Raw genomic sequence first — 23407 nt, forward strand, 5'->3', positions numbered from 1 at the left:
ACCTTAGACTCTCCAGCACAATTTTGCTGGATTCCTCCTGTAAGTCGGCTCTTCACATTAACCTAGATAAACATTGCCAGCCCTATAAATAAAGTTGCTAAAAATGGAGAATAACAGAATGAGAGGAGATAGAAAGCACTGTGGTTAGTACGTAATGACTGACATCAGCTTTAAAATCTCCCTTCTCCAAGGGATAAAATTTGGCCTCCCAGGAAATTTTGATAAAAACAGGAAGAATCCTGTTTTTCAATCCTTCAGAGTTTATTATTCACATCCTGGATTTTCTCTATAAGGTCAAAAACTCATGTCTGCGGTTGAATTTTCTTTCATTTGGAAGTGTTCCAATTCTCCTCAAAGAATCTATATACGGATTTTTACATTATTTCTTCAGGTTTAGAAATCGGGAGTTTGACGAAGTTGTGAAAAATTAAGCGATAGAGCTTTAAGGGAAAGTTAACTCCACATCTCCCAGACTGTATTTTGCGATTGTAACACAAGCAGTTTTCTTTAGAGGTCTTATAATGGCAGGGTTTCTGCGTTATGCATCTCTAACAGAATCTTATTAAATAGACATCCAGAGAAAAAAAAATCTCAAAAAAAAGGTCAGTCCCCACCCCTCTTCAGCCCCCGCTCCTTTCCTGGTCACCTGCAAAACAGCAACTCCTCTCTCCCCTAAGGTCTGGTAGTTCCCAAAGTAGGGTTCCCTGACAAGCAGCATCAGAAGCAGGGGGGTGGGGGGCAGTGAGTGGCGGATGGCACAGGCTCCGCTGTCTGTTTTATCAGGAACTCCAGGTGTTTCTGAAGCAGGCTAAAGTCTGAGGACTACAGGTCTATAGCCCACTGATTCTAACTCCTGGCCACACACTGGAAACACCTGGGGTGTTTTAAAACTACTGCTATCTGGGCCTCATCTCCAAAAAATCTGCTTTACAGTGGGGACAACCAAAGCAATAGACTGAGCCCGCAATCTTGGGGTTTGTTCATATGAAACTTAACCCCGCAAAGGATAGGCTAAGCCTACTTAAAATTAGGCCTAAGAGTCACTCCCAGAGAACCTCTTTTGTTGCTCAGATGTGGTCTCTCTCTCAGCCAACATGACAAGCAAACTCACTGCCCTCTCCCTCTCTATGTGGGGCCTGACTCCCAGGGGTGTGGACCTTCCTGGCAACGTGAGACAGAAATCCTAGAATGAGCTGGGACTCAGCATCAAGGGATTGAGAAAAATCCTAGAATGAACTGAAATACAGCACCAAGGGATTGAGAAAACCTTCTTGACCGAAAGGGGGAAGAGAGAAATGAGACAAAATAAAGTGTCAATGGCTGAGAGATTCCAAAGAGAGTGGAGAGGTTATCCTGGAGGTTATTCTTACGCATTAAATACATATCACCTTTTTAGTTAAGGCATAACACAGAGGCTGGAGGGAACTGCTTGAAAATGTAGAGTTGTGTTCCAGTAGCCATGTTTCTTGAAAATGATTATATAATGATATAGCATTTGCAATGTGACTGTGTGATTGTGAAAAAAAAGAAATCTAATTTGATAAAGGTGATAAAGGTTGTAACCCAAGCACTGGGGCTTCAAAAGCTCCCCAGCTGATTCAAATGTTTGGCAAAATTCAAGAACCACTATTACAACGCACAGTGCCTGTTCTCCTCATCTGTCCCCTGCCATCTACTACGGAAACAGCAGCTTGTGCATGACTGAAGACCTGCTCTGTGTCACGTGCCTTCTCTCATTCAAGTCTACCAACAATCCTGTAACTACCACTATCTCCATTTTACACATGAGAACATAGAGCCTCAGAGCAGTTAATTAATTGGCAGAGTTTGAAGTCAAACCCAGATGTAACTGATTTCCAAGTCTGTGCTCTAACAACACTAGGTTGTGCCAACTCCTTCTTCTTTCCTTCCAAACAGGCTGCAGGCTCCTTGCAAGCAGTGACTCTGTCTTCTTTATCTTTCTCTTCCTAGCAACCAGCACAATGTTTGGCTTACAAGCTGGAAAATAGTGAATCTGCAAAGTATATCTTTATCAATCAATTGGCTGGCATTACTCTTTAGCTCTTAGGATCTCCATTAGGGCAACATGACGTTCAAAGATATGGCTCACTTGAAGCGTGGGTAGAATGAGGGGAACGGTGGAGGGAAAGGAACTCATTGGCATGCAAATACAGGAGAAGAGATGTGAATGGGCAAGAAAGGGAAGTATCAGAGGAGGACGTGGAGCAAGAGGGCAGAGGGCCCTCACGGCTGTCATCCAGTGACACCAGGGGATTGGCCTTGGCTTGGCTGCCCTATGCTTGACTCATGGCACCTTTGAGGTCCTCCAAGACAGGCTTGAGGACCTAGCATTCCAACATCTTCATTTTTCAGATAAAGATACTGAGACCTGAAAAAAGCTAAATGACTTTCCCAAGATTCAAACAAGCCATGGAAGAGTCAGAACTAGAATCCAGTGCCCTAGCTCCCAGTCCAGTGCTCTTTCTACTGCCCTGAGATGAATAGGTTGCAGTAGGCCATTTGAAAGGAAGTCTGGTTCTGAGCCGTTCCTGATCACTTTCTAATACACACACAGGGCTGCAAAACTAGCCACTCCTCAATGGTATTGATGCAGTTTCTTCTGCTGCTGCTACTCCCTGATGTTCAGATGCAAATGATTTCAACAGCCACAACCTGAGAGTCACAGGATCATGCAAAACAGGCAAAGCAGAAGAAAATGCCCCCCTAAGTGGTCCTCATTCAAACTGTAGTGATTTGCCAGTTATAATGGGTCCATGCCTCACTCCATTTCTCCATTGTTCCATCACAGAACCACTGGTTACTAGGGACCACTGGTTCATTCCCTGCTTCACAGATGAGAAAACTGAGACCCAAGGTGCATAGTGACTCACCCTAATGAGCTAGGACACAACTCCAGTTGCCAGATTACTGCCTAATGGTCTTCCTTCTAAAAAAAAAAGTTGCCCCTTTGAAAGTATCGGAGGACTATATCTATCTACCTAGAAATTAAAGTTCATAGGTCAAGCAAGAGGATTCAGTGCCATTTGCTGAAAACAAATCTGGTTCTATCCTTGAAGGTCCCTTAGGAAAATAAGGGCACCATCTCAGCTTCCATCCTTTCTTGTTTTATGCTGCTGGACATATTTTGATGTCCCCAAATAAGCTGATGATCAAAGAAATGTTTTTTCTACCTCCTACTTTTAAAGACATTGCAAAAATATATAAGAACAGATAGTTATTCCCAAAGGACTTCTGATAGAGTTTTTCAGGGTGGAGGATATTACAGAAAGAAATATTCTCCCTTATTGCAAACTGGCAGTGAATGAAGAAAAAAATATCAACATAAACTTGATCACCAAAAATTTACTTTTAGAGATACAAAAACTATCTCAAAAATTATAACGTCCTCATAACCCCAGAGAAAATTGAAAATAAATATTAGTACTTTCTTTTTACTATTGGAAATTCTGCCCCAAAGTTCATGGAATATGCAAAAAGGCATGGAGAAAAAATAAGCATAGGTGCATTTTCTTCCAAAATGTTGTAAGTATCCTAGTAAAGTTTTAAACATAGTTGAATTCATTCTGTAACATCTTTTCTGTCTCCTTTTTCCACTTAACATTATATTCTAAGCATTTTCTCATGTCATTAAAAGTTCTTCAGAAACACTATTTGTAATGGCTGATAACATACCATGATTCATTCAACCATTTCCCTGTTATTATTGGTGATAAACACTGCTTTCAATTCTTCAATGTCATAAATAAAACTGTGACAAACATCTCTCTATATTATTTTTTTATCTGCATTTCAAAAACATTTCTTTAGGGTAGATTACTGCAATTTGAGTCACCAAGTCTAAAAGGTACTAGCATATTTAACTCTTTCAAGGGAAACACGGTATACCCTCATTCATAGTATGTGAGGGTTACTGTCTTAGAGCATCAAGAGCTTGAGTAAAATCTTTCCTAATTTTATGGAACAGCTTTGCTGTTGCAATTTGCATTTTTCTTTTTATTGTTCAGTTCTTTGCACTTCCTCCTACATGACTTATCCACATCCTTTGTTCTTCCCTCTTCTATGTCCACACACTAGGAACACTTTCCCCTAGGCCTTAATTGTCATACTTGCCCTCTTTCCCATTCATTGTAAAATGAATTATTAGGCTCTTTCTGGTGGTGCTTGAATGAGGACATTCATCCTGGAAAGTCACTGCTCCAACGCAATGGTGGAGTCTCACGCACGTGAGCTGATCTGGGCTAGCTCTAGTCACTACCGGCCTATAAGCATTCTCAGAGGCTGTGTCCTGGAGACTTCTGTGATTATTAACACTTGGCATTTATCTGGTGTGTTGGTAGCCCACACTGTGCTCCTGCCCTCCCCTTGCTCATATATAATGCAAAATTGCACTTCAACTTGACAGAGAACATCTTAAAGATGATATGTGAAAATTAAGAGGCATCTATTCCTATCTTGGCCACAAAAGTGGTGGGAGAGAGAGTGGAGACCTAGATGTCGGCCTCCCAGAAGACAACGCATTATTTACTACCTTAGAGCTAGAACAAAAATGAGAGTCTCCTTGAATAATTCCTCTACCTTCCATCCTAAAACATGTCAAACAGCTGCTTTGGAGCCTGTGTTTCTCACACTGAAATCTGTGCTGACGAAAAGATTTTCAAACAAGGTAAGGACGTCCAGCAAAAGGCTAGAACACCCTGAGCTGCCCAAGTTTTGGCAGTGGGAGATGGGGTGGGGTGGGGGAAAGGGGACCTGGGAAATAAAGGATGGTAATACTGGCCCTTTGAAGCACATCTACACACAGTTCAGCTTGGTTGAAAAAAATGAGTTGATTCAAATAACAGTCCAATAACTTAGGTTTGATATTTATTTTATTTAGCACAAAGGACTGGTTCTGTTACATTGTGCCCATTCAGCCAGTGATTTGGACATAGAATCACAGCGTTAGTACTAAAGGGTCTTGGAGATCATTAGTTTAGAGCTTCCCAAATCTGGCTGTACATTAGAATCACCTGTATTGTTTGAGAACCATAAACCTCAAGGCTCCAAACAGGAGATGTTAATTTAGTACAGGGTCTGGATCTCCGTTTTTACAAGCTCCCAGATGATTTGGGAACCATGACTAGACCATACCCCTCAATACACAAGCAGAAAACTGAACTCTAAGAGGGCAGTCATTCCATTATTTCCTAATTTCATCTTTTCCCATTTTCTCACTCCCAGTCCCATCTCCACATTTATCATTATCATCATTATCACCGTTTTCATCATCATCATCATTGTGTCATTTATTAAATACCAATTATATTCCAGGTTCTATGCATTTATGCTCATTTTCACTGACTTCCAGTTAAATCACATGATCCCCATTTTAAAGGAAGTCGAGTTCAGAGAGATTAGGTAACTTGCTTAGGATCACCAAGTTAATTAGAGGCCATAAGGTGGTTGAGATGACAGACTCTGGTGCCAAGCTACCTGGTACAAATCCTGATTCCATTACTAACTAGCTCCTGTGACCTTGGGCAGGTTACTAAGTCACCCTGTGCCTCATTTCCTCTTCTGTCAGTGGAGATAATGAGAGTGCCCATCCCACAGATTTGGTGAAGAGACACCTAGGCATCTCTGGAGCCTTGAAAATTCAAGCCTTTCCAGATCCATTGCAATTTTCACCTCTTCTTTAAATCTGTCTTGATTCTCACAACTGGATGTCATTTCTATGTTCACCCCTCTTACCCCTTTGAATTCTTAAAACACTTTTTTGGCTCCTCTTTTATATGACTTCCCTTGCTCCATCTCCTATGCAAAATATATGTGTGCTGTTTCATCCCTTCATTAGATGGAGGTCTATTGGAAAGACCATACCTTTTTCATTTTTTATTGTAATATAGTTTTGGCTAACATTCACTGAGTATCTAGTATTTTCCAGATAGTGTACTAAACATTTATTTGCAAAATCACAGTTAATCTTCATATGAAGACACTGAGGCTTAGAAAGAGTACTTGTGCCAGGTAGGTTAGCACAACCAGTCTCTGGGAGAGTTGATTCATACAGTCCTGTATTAGAATGTAAGAATGTAAAGAATCCTGATTTCAGAATACAGGCTCTTTATCACACAGTACTTTATATTTCTCTGCCTAAGACACTGTCCTAAATATATTTATTCAACAGCATTCAGCAAATGCTTGTTAAGAGCCAACTATGGGCCAGGTACAGTGCTAGACTTGAACTGGGCAGAAACAGGCCTGGCCCCTAACCTCATGATTTCACTATATAGTGAGTTTTAGAATCAAGTGTGCTAAGTTACTTGGTGCAGGGATGCACAGGTCATTTGCGGCACCTTTAGACCTTAAATCCAGATCTTCTGCCCTCATGCCCAGTGTTCTTTCTGTTGCATGATACATCCGTGCAGTAATAAAATGGATATCCATAAACCAAATGCAAAATTCATCACATAACTTGATATTGCATATGTTTTAAGGCAGTGGTCTCCAAAAATTAGCTAGTTCTACCGCCAAAGGTCTGGCCTTGAGGGTGTGATGTAACCAAATGTTCACATTCCTGCTTTCTCTGCCATCCCTATCCTGTTTCTACTCTACAAAATAATGGCTTTAGGAGTAAACCAACAAAGCTTCAACAGGAATTTTATAAGGCTCAGGTAAAATAATGTGTATGACAGCTCCTTATAAATTGCAAAACACCATGCTGGTATTACTAATAATTTGTAGTATTTTTATACTCTTCATATATCCTCAGTAATGAAACACAGAATACTGCCACCCAATTAGACTAGGGTTATTTACCTAAGACAATTTTGCACTGCAATTTGCAACTTCTTAAATGGCAATAGTCATTTGCATTGATTTGCATTTCTACAGAGAAATATTTTTATGCTAATGATGTTCTTGCTAACAAACCATAGAAGTAATAACGAGGAGACTGAATTCCCCTATCCATACCTTTGGCTTTGTTACACAAAGCACAGCTGGCATTTTAGTGCAGACATCCATGGAATTTTTAGGGTTGGAAGGTTTCTTAGAGATCACCTGGCCCAGTGGTTCTCAACTCTGACTGAACTGGGAGGGAGGAAGGGAGGAAGGGAGGAAGAGAGGGAAGAAGGGAGGAAGGGAGGGAGGGAGGAAGGAAAGGAGCAAGTTGATGCTTGGGCCCTACCCACAGGCAATTCTGATTTAATTGTGCTGCATGAAGCCTGAGCACCAGTATTTTTTGTAGTCTTCCAGGTGTTTCTAAGGGGCAGCCAAGATTGATAACCACTGATGTAGCTAATCCCTTCATTACAGATGAGAAATCTGAAGCCTTGGATGGAAAAGGGACTTGAATAGAGAAGGTCAAGAAAATGGTTGGTGGCAGACCCCAGACCAAACCAAGTTTCCTGACTTCTAATCCAATATGTTTGTACCACACAACTTCAAGAACAAAGATCATGAACACAGGGTGTGTACATGAGTAGGTATACCTGCACACACCCATGCTCACACACGTGCACAAATACACATACACCTAAATGCAACTATGGCATTGGCACTTTCAAATTAAGTGAATGAAAACATCAATCCAAAATGAACAGATCCAAAAATGTGTAAAGTTGGTTTGTTTTTGTTTCTTTCTACAGAATTTAAACAAAATATGAATTGTTTATTACAATTTCTTTTGTGGTAGAGAGTACCTCACCAACCCCTGCTGAAAAAGTGGGCCTAAGGAGCTTGACATCTGGACCCCCACATTTTTCCTTCAGCCCAAAGCAGATAGGGCCAGAAGTAAACCCGTCAATCATATTGGTTTACATCCACAGCTGACCCAAACCAATCATATTAATAGAGATGGAGTCTGATATCACTGGACACTTGATATGTCCTTTGTCTGCTTGGATGCCCCTAAGACAGCTGTAAGTTGAATATTTATACTATCATCCCTTCCCCTACCCAACCCACTGTAGCCTTGTATTTTCTTGAATGCATTTTCATTCCTTGAAAACAAAAGAAGAGTAATAACAACAAAAACCCTACCTACATTCTCAAGATGCCAAAGAACATTTGTTTATGCCACACAGCAAAATGAGAGAGAAAATCTAGCTAAATAATAAACCTAAAGAATTTGGACTTTTTTCTACCATCATTGTAACAAAGACTGACACTGGAAAATAACAAAGGGCAAGAAATCAAAGCAAAGATGGAGAAAGCAATTTGGATACAGGCTAGGATTAAATATGATTACAGTGTTTTATCTCAACAACTGAGAAAACTACATAAAATTTATTCCATTTTGCTGAAGAGCCAAGACTGACCAATAAGATTGGACTGCTTGAAAAGACAACTAAGTATTTCTCTAGTGACTTATGGAGCAAACTTCCTTTTTATTTATTTTTATGTTTTATACTTTTGCACCATTCCAGAATCTCCATTAACCTGGACTCAAGGGAATATTTCCAGATAGGTATCCCAACACAAGCTCCTTGACTCTCACTCAGCCAGTGACCCTACCACCTTTTTCCTTCTTCACTAAGAAACCAGCAGCCTGCACTAAAAGATTAATGTAAGAATATTCTAGCAGCCTTACCTATAATAGCAAAATGCTGGAAACAACCCAGTATATAACCAAAACGTGGTGTATTCATCAGTAGGCTACTACAGAGCAATTAAAAGGATAAAATTTATACATGTGTAAGGTAAGAGCGAGAGAAGGGTCAAGAGTGATTATAGGGTTTTTGTCCTAAGTGAAGGATGACATCATTTACTGAGATAGGAAAAAAACTCAACACATTTCCTCACCAAGCTATTTATTGAAGTATAATTTAAATAGTAAAGCAAACAAGCCTTAAGTGCATATCGTGATTAATTTTTATTTGTCTCATACAATTTTAAGGTGTGAATAGGAATACGTTTTGGTGGAAGAGTAGGCAGAGAAAAACGGTGTAGGTGGGGGAAGTGCTCAGGTCCATGGCCAAGCTTCTCCTGGGCAGCTGGGGACATTTTGCAGACACTGGGCACCTGCTGATTAGGAACACTGCCTTCTCCCATTATTGTGCATCTCTGTCACAACGGGCCCCAAATGATTTTTTAAAAAAATCCAGGTCCTCCATCAGTAGTAATATAGCTGCTATACCATTGTACCATGATCTTGATAATTGCTATTGCAATGCACATGTAAATCTTGTACCATTTCCAATCTCTTCGCCATGTTCCACTGTTCAAAAAGCTGGAAAATTTAATTTTAGCTAACCTAACTTCTATATGATCAAACTCACTGCCCACACTCCACAGAGGAAACTGTACCAGATGCCTCAAGATCTGTATAGTGTAGAGACAGGCTATGTCCAAACAAACTGCTAATGGTTGAGAACCTTTTATGTTTCAGACTTTAGTGTCTTTCTTCCCCTTTGTTTCCAAGTGCTGCCACAGGACTGATTTTTTTAAGCCCCCACCCCCACTCCCCAATTTTTTTTTTCTTTACTTTTTTCAAAAATGGAAGAAAGAACAAGGAAGTAAATGGTACTCCTGTCAAGCCTCACAATATCCTTTTAATCATTGGAAAGCTGAAGAATATCTCATGTTTTCTCACTTTGAAAGATAATCCCAAAGGCTGACACAAGAGGGGGTTGGCTCTTCTCTTTGGAGATGAGGAAAGTGACTACTCGACTTGCTGAAGTGTCTCTCCTTCTCCCTCTCCTCTCTGATGTAGGACCTACCAGACTTTCTGGCAATCTGATTTTCAACTCAGTTCTCACCCACCAGCTTTCCAGTCACTGGGATCCCCTCCAACTAGAAGAACAGGCTTAAAACCCCATTAACAGCAGCAGTTATAGTAACATTAGATAAAATAAATTCCTGAAATTTAAAAAAAAAAAATTAACAAAACTGATTCCAAGTCAAATGAACAAAGAGGGGGAAAAGCCTTTTCCAAGTCATTTTCTCTTGTGTCTGAATGTAAAAGCCACCAAAAGCACTCCCCAAATTGATAGGTGCTCTGATCATAAGATTCCTCTCAGGTTTGCATGTATGTGATCCTTCATTCATTCTATCTGTTGAAATTCATTTTCAGGGGAAAAAAATACACCACAGTCACAAAAGATAGCCCAGCTTATTTAGCTAATATTTCAGGCCCCAAACATGGTTCTTGCAGATGTCGCAAATAAATGCAATTATTCTTCACTTCAACACTAATCTAACTGATGAATGACCATTTCTTTTCTCTTGCCAGTATCATAAAGAGTTTACAAGAGGCAAATATACATTACTGTCAATCTTGGTTGAAAATCTAAAGCACGTATATTAAAGGTAGAAACCAGTGAACCTCCATAAATTCTGTTGGGACTTTGAGAAGCTAAATAGTGAGTTCAGTCAGAGGAAGTCTGAAAAGACAGCTTAGATCAGTTTTGGTTTTTGATCAGATTCTGCCAGTGCTTCACTGCCATTCAACATCTAAGAGACTGAGTTTGCCATCTATAAAATGAGAACAAAAATACCTGTCCTCCCATCTCAGAGGGATATTGTAGCAGTCTTATGCAATAACATATGTGAAAATACTCAGAAAAGTATGAAACCCAATACAAGCACATTACTTTTACTGATTGCTATTTCAGCTACAAAAGTGAAATCCTGAATGTTAATCCAATTTAGGAATAGCTGAATTCTCTGAGACCTGGTAACAGACCAGGAGGGGTTCCAAAATAACCCAAAACTAGTCTTTTATCATGCGAATTCAGGCTATAACCCCTCAATTAGACTCTAACACAATCAGGAGTGACTTTGGAAGCTAAATGTGCTTCTACACAACATAATATCATCCACCCATTCAATCGACTTTCAATATATAGACTCCAGCTCTGTGGAACTCGTACTTCAAAAGGAGTCAAAGATACATGTCTCAATAATGGGTTCAATAAATTGCACATCTGAAATACTGAGGGCTAATCCCAGTGGTATGCTGGCTTCAGCTCATACCAGCTTCTGAGGGCTGACTGTATACCCCTCTGCCCAACACCATCTACAGTGATGTCACATTGGGAGCTTGAAAACAGCTATGGGTGGGAGTATTTACACCATGGAAACTGGCAAACATGACACATTGGGGCTTCTTTCCCTCCAGAGAGCCAGCTGTTAGACTTTTACCAACACACTACTGTCAGAACCATTGAAATTAGGCCTGACACAGATATCAGTTACCCATACACCAAATAAAAATTGATAGATAGATGAGAGAAAGAGAGAGAGAGAGAGATAGTTTAAAAAAAACATACATAATCTTTAGGACCCAAATTTAGTTTATTATTTTGCTTTAATAATAAAACATTTTTGTATATCCCCAAATGGTATGGCAACTGTGCTGGTTTTAAAGGAGTACATACCCTAGATAGCCATGATTTAATCCTGATCCATCTTGTGGAGGCAGCCATTTCTTTTAATCCCTTCAGTGTTGGTGGGAACTTGATTAGATTATCTCCAGGGAGCTGTGGCGTACCCAATTGTGGCTATTAACCTCTTTGATTAGAGGGAGATATGACTCCACCCATTCCAGGTGGGTTTTGATTAGTTTACTGGAATTCTTTAAAAGAGGAAACATTTTTAGAAAAAAGCAAGAGAGTCACAAAAACCTTTGGAAATGAAGAAGGAAAACGCCCTTAGGGAAGCTTCATGAAGCAAGAACCTTGGAGAGAAAGCTAGCAGATGTCACCATGTTCACCATGTGGCTTTTCAGTTGAGAGAGAAACACTGAACATCATCAGCCTTCTTGAATGAAGGTATCTTTCCCTGGATGCCTCAGATTGGACATTTCTATAGCCTTGCTTTAATATGGAAATTTCCACAGTCTTAAAAGTGTGGACTTGGAAGTTAATAAATTCCACCTTTTAAAAGCCTTTCTGTTTCTGGTATATCACATTCTGGCAGCTAGCAAACTAGAACAGCAACTGATACACATTTATTCATTCACTCTTTTACTCATGGTGAGCTATTTCAATAGCAACATGAATCCCAACTCCAATTTCCATTCTTTTCCAATACCTTTGAATTAAACACCCATTTAAAATATCCTAGAAAAGTAAATCAGGAGTTAGCAGTTTTTTAAAAATATTGAAGCAACTCTAGATTTAGACTCAAAGTAAGGGGGGGGGGTGGTATAAGGAGCTGTGGAAATATTTTAAAATGTTATAACTTTATAGACCTTTCCTGCCACAAATGCATTTCCATTCTCTGCATAAACTATCCAGTTTACTGAGATGTTCCAGTGAGTAAGTGTCTCTAAGGTCAGTAACCATGACACTGTAATCGAGCTAATCTCCAGTTTAGGGAAGAGCAGAGAGGCTTGAAAAGTCAGAAACAAATTCACACATAAACAGATCATCTCTATTCATGCTGGTGGCTGGTACAGACTGTAAGAAGACTGCATATTAGAGACTTTAATGTGCACTGCTGACCTCTCCCTCATTCATAACATTCATAATTTATTTATAATCACCATGGCAACTGGACTCTGGGAAAGGAGGAGGAGGAAAGGTTTCCTGACTCTGCGCAGTGGTTACTTCAAAAACTGCAAAAATGCATTATTTCCAAACATGTGGTTTCTGAAAAAGGTAGTCATAGGCTCTGAAAATCTAGGTGGGTTTGAAATTAGCTATTTAAACTTCCAAAATTGGTTTTAAAAAGACGGCACTGACCAGTCTAACCACCTTCTCAGTCAACACTGAGAAGATGAAAAAGAAACTGTTGTTTTAAATATTAATCTTTCAAAAAAAACACAGGTTGACTATAAATATCTTAAAAGCCAAATGTTTTAAGCATTGGAAAGAAAAAGATAAAATATGCACAGCAAAACTACTCCAATAAAACTTCAGATATACAACAACCTCCTGGAATTAAATGAACATTTTCTTGGCTCTCATATAATTTCATTTGCATAATTTGTTTCATCCAATCTGCTAATACTCCGTTAAAATATAATATTCCTTTCCTTCTACCTTGGTCACATTCCTAGGTAGACATCAAAGATCTATACTTAACAAACCAAAAATAAAATAGATCATAGGTAAATTAAATTAGACTCAGCCCACAAAGGAAGGCAATGAGGAGCACGTGTGTGGTAGAATGTGGTGACCTCATTTGTAGGCACTGACCCTATTCATGGGCCCACCCTGCCTTGCACAGAACCCAATAGCATTTCCCACTTATGCCTAGTCATTAATCATAGAACTGAAATGGAAGAGGCATATTGTGAACTCCCGGGACCCCATACTTAAAATATTCTCATTAATCAAAAAGCTATCAGAGTCAACGATAAGGAAGGCCATGGATCCTAGACTTTTAGAAAACTTTAGCTGGAACTGGCACATTTAGTTAATTTTCCCCAAAGAGCAATGCTCACAACTATTCTGTTTTTGGATATCCCAAGGAAAAAGTGCAAATGAGTTTCATCTACCAAGTAATTTATTACTTTGTGTTAAAATTCAAGATTTTGGAGATTTCATTTGATTTCTAGGTTAATAAATCCAGAAACAAGAAAAAAAGGGGAAAGAACAATCTTTTAAAAGCAGCTTGATGAATGTTTACACACTGTACACAGTGTGCACATCACCGTGTAAGGAATACTGATCTCAAGAAGTCAACAATCCTGCTGGAAATAGGGCAACTGCTTAAAGAAAAGTTCTTCCTTGCAAGAAGGATGAGTCCTTAAAAAAAAAAGTAGAGAATAGAAGGCATATTTTTTCAGGTAGGATGAACTTCACATAAAAGTTATGGACATAGAACTGCCCGTGGCATTTGAGGGCATAAGAATGAGACTGCATGGCTGCTGAAAATGGTTCCAGAAATGGTAGGAGAATGGTTAGAGAGAGAGAGAGGCTGAAACTGGACTGAAAGTTTCCCAGGTTGAACTTTACCCTCATTCACCATCTTTGAAACTTACCTTTCCTTTCCAAGCCTGTGGTGTTAAGTAGCTATTCTAGCATTAATTTGAAATTCTAAACTAATGAATGCACTTTTGTGGAGACTACTTGGTGATTCTATTAGTGGGAATCCCTGTATCTTATAAGAGACAGTCATTAAGGCAATCTAAGGGGAAGAAATTTGGGAGTCAGAGCACTTAGACCATACTCTGCAGAAACAGAACTCTCAGAGCTCATTCAATTTATGTCCTCACTTAAGGGAAGACCACAGATTTCAGGACAGATCATCTAGGGTCTGAAATCTACAGTATTACTTACCGGAATTTGTATTTCTCTATGTGCTTAGAACAATAAAACACTAACATTATTAGTGTTTATTTATTTATTATTGATTGATTGATTCTTTAACTTACAAGCCACAACAGAAATAACCAAATCAGGGTTATATCAATTATGCTGATACGGCACAGGGGTGCCAAAGCATTCTTTACCTCATGAAGATGCAAAAAAGGAGAGTCCTAAGCCTCAAATACATTAATGCCTTTTAATCCACCCATGAACTAGCAGCCCAGAATACATGAGGAATAAAAGCATATCTCTGTGGCAATTCACAGTACAGAAGCCACGGGAGAGAGAGTGGGAAGGGAAGGGGGAGGTATGCATGCAGGATGGGAAGCTGCATTTAAGGCACTTGATCTGTGCCTCCTAGCTGGCTCTGGCGAATATGACCTGCTGTAAAGAAGCTCTCCTAATATAGTTAGTCAATCTGCCTGCTTTGCTACTTAATAATGCTGCCAAGCATCCGTATATGCTGGAAAGAAATGCAAAATATGTTCATTCAAAATGCAAGCTTCCTTGGTTCGAATGCTATAAATATAACTAAGAGGAAGAGCGAGACCATGAATCTTGTATTCTTTCTACTTCTCTTTCCTTCCAACAAACCTCCTGATCAAAGAAGAGCCTCTGTGAACTATTAGGAACAAGCAGAATTGTCAGAGCAAAATTAGCTTCCAATCATGGCCACTTTTTGAACACACACACACACGTGTGTGTGTGTGTGTCTCTATGATCCAAATTAAGATAAATCAATTTTAACTCATCTCTGTTCATTAATATGAAGGTTCAAAATTACATTTCTTTTCCTATTAACATGCCAAATTAAACTTTGCTTCACATGGTTTCATTTGGTAATTAATTTTCATTCCCTTTTAGGTTTTATTAATTGAAACTTGGGAATGGAACAAAACTCACTGGTCACACCAAGTGAATCTAATACATGTATTTCATTGCAGCTGAAGTCCGAGCAGTAAAATCCCCAGCTGCCTCTCCACGAGGCGAAAACCGGCACAAGGCATGGCTGCAAGAACAGCTTTGAACAATGCCTTAGACTTTTGGCACTTCATTACTGAACAAATAATGATATAAACAAAGTCAGACCATTTTTAGTATGTCAACCACTAGATCTTTTTCATTAATCACATATCAGGAAGGAAAGCTTGGCAGGTTTCTATACTAAAGTACATAGAAAAAGGTCTGGAAGGACATATGCTAAACTGGAAATGGTTGTCAACTCCAGAACGGAAGTAAGATTTTAGAGTGATATATATTTCACTTTTTATTCTATATATTTCTAAATTGTTCATTTTTATTGAGGATATCTGCATATATTATTTGTATAATTCAGTTTTGAAGCAATACATGATAAACTTTAAGCAGGAAATCAGGTAACTATGCCACTGGAAAACACTTTCTTTTTTTTATTAAGTAAGAGTTTGCTACCATCTTATTAAAATAACATACAGGTAGACTCAAGAGTAACGGTAATGCTCTATTTCTCAAGTTGGTGGTATGTTCACTGGTGTTCATTTTTCTTACATACATTATTTTGAAGACCTAAATATTAGATAGAAACATTTTAAAGAGAAAATGCTCAAACAGAAGAGTTAAATGAGCAGTGGTATTATCTTTGGGGTAATTTTTATTGCATCACCATTCATTTCCTTATTTCTGGACTTCATAAAATGACTCTCTGTTATGATTAGGAAGAGAAAAAAATTATTTTAAAAAATCTATGTAATGAATACAAAAATAAGCAGTGAGAACATATATGCTATGCCTTTGTGCAAAATTATGCCTTTTCATTCCTTCCTCCATCTCTAACAACTTAATCCATTCAATGGCTCCCTGAATAAATATTGTGTATTATGTGTCATTCTGGCACCTAGAATATAAAGATAATCCCTGACGTCAAGGAGCTCACAGGCAGAGATGAGATAAGCAAGCATATGGAGACTCCTCATGGAAAAACCAGGGGTGATGGGTGCCCAGTGGAGAAGTTTCTAAATCATTCAGAAAGACTTCCTGGGAGAAGAGATTTTTTTAGTAACACCCCTGCAAAATTCAAGAAAATGTTTTGTGTCCACTAGAAAAATGACAAATAGAGAATCCATCCTAAGTTTCTAGTAATCAGTTTTATTTTGAAATGAGTTCACATAGAATTGACGCTCTTTTTTGAGAATTCAGGCTGTACCAGACCTGTCACTGGAAAAATAGGGATATTAGAAAATTATGAAAATCACCATCATGATTTTGAGAGATACTTTTTCTTTATAAGTCACTGATATTACATGCATGGTGCTTTCTTCAACTTGACATTTGTTTCTAATTCTCTACCCTTCAAATAACTATTCAGTTTTAAGCCAACATATAAGTACCCAAGAAGCTATTGTCTTAAAAAAAAGTACTGAATTCTCTATAAAGTTTTAAAAGGTTATTAAAGTTAAGAGAAGAAAGAAAAATAATAAAAAAGAAAGGAAAAAACACAAAACAAAAATTCCAATAATGTATCCTTTCTGTAAATTCAGACTTTTATCTAAAGATTTCAATAAGGAGCCCAACCTGTTTTCCAACAGCTCTCGTTCTCAAATAAACTGACTTAGATATTGGTAACCTCTTGTTTTTCCCTAATATTGCCAGATATGCCTAGCATTGCAGAAAATGCCCTCTTATCTCACCACAGCCATCATGTATAAAAACTTGTTAGAAATAGAGAATGTAATTAGTTTCATTGCCTGGCTCTGAACCCTCATGAATCACATAAATGCAGGTACACGGATATAAGAGTAAATATAAATGTAGCTATTTTAAACATAATGAAACTATTTTAAACAGAGCCTTTTTTAGGTTCAGATTAAGTGCAAACCCTAAAGTAGGGACACACATGAATTTGAATGGTAGCCCCACTTTCTCTCTTTCCACTTCCAAGCCTTATAAATCAATAGAGAAATAAAAGAAAGTGCAAAGTAGGAGCAGAGAATAAGGAAGTGTTGCCTAGAGAAATGTGAACTAACTCTGCAATGGGAAAGCAGAATTAAAACTATCAAAATGAGTACGTAAATAACCACTCCTGCTCCCTACAGCACATCCCTAAATCCTGTTGACATTGCATATGCACGTCACACTGCCACCCACACTCATCACACTACTTAGCACCATGTTATTCTTTTCTGGAATTCTCTTATCCTTTGACTATCTAAACAGGAACTTTTAGAATTCATGCTAATACCCATTTTATAGTCTGGTCATAAGATGTAAATAGGTCCCAAAGGCAGATTACCTAAACGCCTTTGTGAAAAAAGCAACTAAAAAGCATAACCAATTACGGGGTCATGTCCAAGTCAGTCCTTTAAGACCCCACCGAGACCATACCCCAGCAGGCAGAGGGCATGACTGATGTGTAGCCAGTCTCTGTGGCAACTTATCTGTATGTGCCAATACTTGGCCAATAAAGAGGAAAGAACCTGAAAAAAGAGAAAGAGCACACACACACAGTAATAGGTGATAAAACAAGTATGAAAGAGGAGAGTACAGCAAGGGTGGCAAACAAAATGGGCAGAGGCAAGAATGGGGATAGATGGGCAAATAGTGGTTTATGAATTAATCCCATGAATGGTGCCACCAGCAAATCTCTCATAGATTTGGTGCACATTCTTGTACAGAATTGATTCTAACAGTTAAATCTTAGAGAGCTGTTACTTTGATATGTCGTTTGAATCAACATATCAGACGATCATTACTGATTTCTAAGATGTCTCTCTTTTGGTCAGGATGCAAATTGTTCAGGAGTCAATAAATATTTTTCGCTTGCATATTATAGTAGACATAAAAAGGAACAAGCTTGGGCCATTAGAGAAATGCAAATCAAAACCACAATGAGATATCATCTCACACCCACCAGAATGGCCATTATCAACAAAACAGAAAATGACAAGTGCTGGAGAGGATGCGGAGAAAGAGGCACACTTATCCACTGTTGGTGGGAATGTCAAATGGTGCAACCACTGTGGAAGGCAGTTTGGCGGTTCCTCAAAAAGCTGAATATAGAATTGCCATATGACCTAGCAATACCATTGCTAGGTATCTACTCAAAGGACTTAAGGGCAAAGACACAAATGGACATTTGCACACCAATGTTTATAGCAGCGTTATTTACAATTGCAAAGAGATGGAAACAGCCAAAATGTCCATCAACAGACGAGTGGCTAAACAAACTTTGGTATATACATACGATGGAATATTATGCAGCTTTAAGACAAGATAAACTTATGAAGCATGCAATAGCATGGATGGACCTAGAGAACATTATGCTGAGTGAGTCCAGCCAAAAACTAAAGGACAAATACTGTATGGTCCCACTGATGTGAACGGACATTCGAGAATAAACTTGGAATATGTCATTGGTAACAGAGTCCAGCAGGAGTTAGAAACAGGGTAAGATAATGGGTAATTGGAGCTGAAGGGATACAGACTGTGCAACAGGATTAGATACAAAAACTCAAAAATGGACAGCACAATAATACCTAAGTGTAAAGTAATCATGTTAAAATACTGAATGAAGCTGCATCTGAGCTATAGGGTTTTTTTTGTTTTGTGTTTTTTTTTTTTACTATTATTATTACTTTTATTTCTTTTCTCTATATTAACATTCTATATCTTTTTCTGTTGTGTTGCTAGTTCCTCTAAACCAATGCAAATGTACTAAGAAACGATGATCATGCATCTATGTGATGATGTTAAGAATTACTGATTGCATATGTAGAATGGTATGATTTCTAAATGTTGTGCTAATTTCTTTTTTTTCCGTTAATTAAAAAAAAAAAAAAAAAAGGAACAAGCTTGGTACTTTAAGATATATTTCCCCTCAAGGAATTTAAATCTAGAAGTGGGGTTAAAACACAAGCACTCAAAAAATATTCACGGCATTAAGTGCTGTGAGTGGGACAAACAATAAATGTTAATAGTGAACAGTCCAAGGAAAGAGAGAGAGCAGATAATACTGGAATGAGAGAGAAAGATATGCTGGTTTGAAATGATGTATGTACCCTAGAAAAGCCATGTTTTAATCCTAATCCCATTTTGTAAAGGCAGCCATTTCTTCTAATCCCTATTCAGTATTGTATGTTTGAAACTGTAATTAGATCATCTCCCTGGAGATGTGATTTATTCAAGAGTGGTTGTTAAGGTGGATTAGGTGACAACGTGTCTCCACTCATTTGGGTGGGTCTTGATAAGTTTCTGGAGTCCTATAAAAAAGGAAACATTTTGGAGAATGAAAGCAATTCAGAGAAAGTGGAGAAGAACGACATAACCATGAGAGGCAGAGTCCACCAGCCAGCAACCTTTGGAGATGAAGAAGCAAAATGCCTCCTGGGGAGCTTCATGAAACAGGAAGCCAGGAGAAGAAGCTAACAGACAACGCTGTGTTCGCCATGTGTCCTTCCAGACGAGAGAGGAACCCTGACTGTGTTCACCATGTGCCTTTTCAGATGAGAAAGAACCTCTGACTGAGTTCACCATGTGCCCTTCCACTTGAGAGAGAAGCCATGAACTTCATCGGCCTTCTTGAACCATGGTATCTTTCCATGGATGCCTTAGATTGGACATCCAATCTAATTGACTTGCTCTAATTGGGACATTTTCTCGGCCTTAGAACTGTAAACTAGCAACTTATTAAGCTCCTCTTTTTGAAAGTCATTCTTTCCGGTATATTGCATTCCAGCAGCTAGCAAACTAGAACAAAAGGTGTGGCTTATCCTGGGTCTTGAAGAATGGGTGGGATTTGGATGGAGGAAGAGGATATAGGAAATGAGGTAGCATGAAAATCATGCAGAAATTAACCTGATAAAGGAAGTTTGTTTAAAAATAAAAACTTTCCTGAGGTTAGAATCAGGTTATCAATGACCATAAACACTAATGTTATGCTTAGGATCTTTGACTTGATTCTGGGGGGAAGAGGAGGCAATTAAAATATTTCAGATGAGAGGGATGACAGAACTGAAGCAATGAATGAGGAAAACCATCTTGCAGTGAGATGTAGGATGGGTTGAAGAGGAGAGAGTTAGAAGGTAGATAGACCAATTAGGAGGGTGTTCTAGTTTGCTAGCTGCTGGAATGCAATATACCAGAAACGGAATGGCTTTTAACAAGGGGAATTTAATGAGTTGCTAGTTTACAGTTCTAAGGCCGAGAATTAAAACAAGTCTATAGAAAAGTCCAATCAAAGGCATCCAGGGAAAGATACCTTGGTTCAAGAAGGCCGATGAAGTTCAGGGTTTCTCTCTCATCTGGAAAGGCACATGGCGAACGCAGTCAGGGCTTCTCTCTCGGCTGGAAGGGCACATGGCAGACACGGCGTCATCTGCTAGCTTACTCTCCTGGCTTCTGGTTTCAAAAAGCTCCCCGGGAGGCATTTCCCTTCTTCATCTCCAAAGGTCGCTGGCTGGTGGACTCTCTGCTTCGTGGTGCTGCAGCATTCTCTGCTCTCTCTGAGTCTCTCATTCTCCAAAATGTTTCCTCTTTTATAGGACTTCAGAAACTAATCAAGACCCACTCAGATGGGTGGAGACATGTCATCCCCTAATCCAGTTTAACAACCGTTCTTAACTAAATCTCATCAACCAGGGAGATGATCCCATCACAGTCCCAAATACACAGCATTGAATAGCGACTATTCTACCTTTAAGAAATGGGATCCATATTAAAACATGGCTTTTCTTAGGGGGCATACTTCCCTTCAAACCAGCACAGAGGGTAACACAGCATCCTAAGATTAAAGATAATTGTGAGAATAAAAACAAGACAAATAGAAGTGATACTGCAGAGGAAGAATTGGTAGGAACTGGAGAATGATTGTTTACAACTGGTCACTAAGATCTAGAGTGATAGATAAGAAAGACAATTTATAAAGTAAACTCTGAAATAATTTCAAATTAAAGGAAAACAATAAATATTCTGAAAGTGACAGCTTAAGTGTATGAAATTACTTCCTCTTGGAACAGGTTATTGGAAAGATAATTTAGGTTAGGTCTAGTCACACAAGTATCCTAAATGTCAGGAAAAACATTTTTGAAAAAAAAATTTAGGTGGATATGGTTCCATGGCCAATAACTCTAAATGGGACATGGCCAAAAACAGATGGTGTTCTAGTTTGCTAGCTGCCAGAATGCAACGCACCAGAGACGGATTGGCTTTTAATAAAAAGGGATTTATTCTGTTATTTCTTCAGAGGAAAGGCAGCTAACTTTCATCTGAGGTTCTTTCTTACATGAGGAGGCACAGGATGGTCTCTGCTGGCCTTCTCTCCAGGTCTCTGGGTTCCAAAAACTTTCCCCAGGGTGATTTCTTTCTGCATCTCCAAAGGCCTGGGCTGAGCTGCGAGTGCTGAGATGAGGTATGCTGAGTTCCTTGGGCTGTGCTATGTTGAGTCTCTCATTTAAGCACCAGCCATTAAATCAAACATCATTCACTGCAGCAGGCATGCCTCTTAGGCGACTGCAGATGTAATAAGCAACAGATGAGGGTCACGTACCATTGGCTCATGTCCACAGCAACAGAACTAGGCATGTTCACCTGGCCAAGTTGACAACTGAATCTAACTACCACAGATGGTATATCCTAAAACTAAATTCTGACATAATGCTAATGACCTAGTACATATATAATGGAAAAAAAGGAAAGTAAATATACAAAGATTTTAAAAGATAGTGCTTATGCTGGCAAGTGAAATGTTCACTTATATACACTGCTGGTGGGAGCACAAATTAATACAATCATTATGGAAATCAATTTTCCAACATGAATCAAGTGCCTCAAACAGCTCCATAGCCAGTAATTTGATTTTCCAAGGAAAAAATTTTTAAAATGCTAATGAAAACATGAAAGGCAAAGATGTTCTCGACACTGATATTTACAACAACTTTTAAAACAGTAAGTATAAGTGCTGAATCATTATTCGGATATTTCTTTTAACCTCCAGTACCTTAGAGTGGCTATAAACAAAAACTTAAAATTGTGGGATTGTAACCCATACCAAACTCTGAAATCTGTTCTACAACTTATTGTTGCTATGTACTTTGAAATTTATTGTTTTTATGTATAAATATTATTTAAAGAGAAGGAGGTATATAACAAAGAAGATAGGATTTAACAAATGAATATGACTGCTGAATCATTTTATTGAAATTTCTTTTGGTCTCCAGTGTCTTGGAGCAGCTAAAAGGAAAAATGAAAAATCATGGAGCTGTAATCCATGCTAAACTTTAAAATCTGTTCTATAACTACTTGTTAAAATACACTTGGAAATGTATTGCTTTTCTGTATATATGTTATATTTCACAATAAAAAAGTTTTAAAAAAGCAATGGACATATCTTAAATATTAAAAACATGGGAGTGTTTTTAAAATTTATGTTATATTTTATATATATATCATATATATATGATTATAATAGTAAGGGATTTAAAAGAAGTTTGTAAAATATTATTAGCATCAGAAAATTCAGGTATTAGAATGTTAAATTAAAAAATAAGATGCAAAATTATATGTTTAATATGAGAATGATGCAAAAATATGGATACAAAAAATGCTAAAAGAAATTCACAAACTGTTAATAGGGAATATCTCTGAGATTTTATTTTCCTCATATTTCAGTTTTCCAAACTTTTTCATATATGTCTCTCTTGAAAGAAGAGAAGTAGCCTGGTACTATAGACAAAGGCAGTTCTTTTTTGAGCTTAGATTCTTACAAAAAAGCACATGGGAAAGGAAAAGATAATTCACAATTAAGGAGAGTTACAAAAGTATGGTATGAACTAGTAAGAAATGCATCAGGGAAATTATAAACTCACACAAAGCTGGAGCCTATGGATAAATACCTGAGGACATCAAAGAGGAAAAAAGAAGCAAGTAAAGGGTACGTTCACTGTGTGAAGGAAAGCAGAAAAAATATTAATACATGGAAAATGATCGCAAATCTACTCAACCTATTTTATTCTTTTTTTTTTTTTTCATGTAGCTAAGGTTAGAATTACAAATAGCTACATATGTGTTGTAGGTAGACTACAGTCTTAATTCTGGGGGCCAGAATGAATGAGCCCTTCTCCGGGCTTTGCTGTTTGTAGCAACAGCATTAGCTTCTGTTTGGAAGTGGACTTCAT

The 23407-nt window shown here is 38.3% G+C and overlaps 1 protein-coding gene and 1 long non-coding RNA gene across 3 annotated transcripts in view; one reads left to right on the plus strand and one right to left on the minus strand.

Moving 5' to 3' along the window:
• Positions 1 to 23407, minus strand: part of PTPRN2 (protein tyrosine phosphatase receptor type N2) — a 1272212-nt gene that overhangs the window by 1089380 nt on the left and 159425 nt on the right. The window lies entirely within an intron of this gene.
• LOC143675027 (uncharacterized) lies at positions 2831 to 7945 on the plus strand. Of its 2 annotated transcripts, none has more exons than XR_013171336.1 (3): positions 2831 to 3543; positions 4166 to 4684; positions 7318 to 7945. It is a non-coding gene; the product is annotated as an uncharacterized LOC143675027 (long non-coding RNA). The 2 variants fall into 2 exon arrangements; XR_013171337.1 differs by having other exon boundaries at positions 4623 to 4684.

This window comes from Tamandua tetradactyla, chromosome 1 (assembly GCF_023851605.1).
Source record: "Tamandua tetradactyla isolate mTamTet1 chromosome 1, mTamTet1.pri, whole genome shotgun sequence".
Lineage (NCBI taxonomy): Eukaryota > Metazoa > Chordata > Mammalia > Pilosa > Myrmecophagidae > Tamandua > Tamandua tetradactyla.